The sequence below is a fragment of the Mus caroli genome, chromosome 15 (assembly GCF_900094665.2).
Source record: "Mus caroli chromosome 15, CAROLI_EIJ_v1.1, whole genome shotgun sequence".
Classification (NCBI taxonomy): domain Eukaryota; kingdom Metazoa; phylum Chordata; class Mammalia; order Rodentia; family Muridae; genus Mus; species Mus caroli.
Genome location: NC_034584.1, coordinates 5,489,090 through 5,490,308, shown reverse-complemented (window position 1 = coordinate 5,490,308; position 1,219 = coordinate 5,489,090).

Genomic DNA, 1,219 nt, shown 5'->3' with positions numbered 1-1,219 from the left:
CCCTCTCTGCCCCTCTCTGTCCCTCTCTGTCCCTTTCCGCCCCTCTGCCCCTCTCTGTCCCTCTCTGTCCCTTTCCGCCCCTCTGCCCCTCTCTGCCCCTCTGCCTCTGCTGGAATTAAAAGCGTGTGCCACCACCGCCCAGCTTCATACAAGTTTTGACTATATCCATCCTCTCCCCCACCTTCTTTCAGGTCCACTTCTTCCCTACCTATCTAACTTGGTGTCCCTCCTTTTACCCCATCAAATCATATTAAACTATCGTATATACTGTTGGAAGTAGATTTCTGATGCAGCATGGTCAACTGAATGATGGCAACACTCTTGATAAGCGTTGATTATTCCTCTCCTGGCAGCCATCAGCAGTCAGTAGTACATTTGCTAGGAGTGAGTCTTCATGCCCACCTTCTCCTATCCGTGTAGTCTGGCTTGAGGCTACTCTGCTGCGAGTTCATATGTGCACCTTTTCTGTCCAGAAGACACTCCTTCCTAGTATCAATTCACCACCTCCAGCTCTTACAGTCTTTGGTGAAATATGTTACACGGACTTCAAACAATAACATGACATTTATCTTCATCCTCAAAGGACAGGAAAAAAATCCATAACAGATTAAAACTGGAGAACCTGGTCTGGTCTCAATATTACTTCAAAACTATGGAATGTTTAAAAGGCTATTATAGTTCAGGTATAATTAATTACCACTGAGACTTTAGGCTTCCTGTTAATTTCAAATAACAGAATCTTTGTTCCTTTATGTAAGCCAGTTGTAGTTCCTACTCCCAGATCATTCACCCTTAATATATTGACCAGCAATATTATGGATTGTAATAAGATGATAATAAGATCCTGAGTTTCAGGATCTTACAATGTATAATAAATCAGCCATCAAAGAGGGACATGTCTAGCTAGAGTCATATTATTGCAGGTTACTCTAAGTTTTTAATCTCATAGAGCTTCCTAAGTAATACAACTGCCTGAATTCTCACTGGTATCCTCTGTGAAAACATGGCTTTACTAGACACCGGTTTGCTTGAATACCTATTATCCAGAGACACTGCCTACTCATAAAAGGTATTGTCCTGGCTGGTTTTGTGTGTCAGCTTGACACAGGCTGGAGTTATCACAGAGAAAGGAGCTTCAGTTGAGGAAATGCCTCCATGAGATCCAACTGTAAGGCATTTTCTCAATTAGTGACCAAAGTGGGAGGGCCCATTGTAGGTG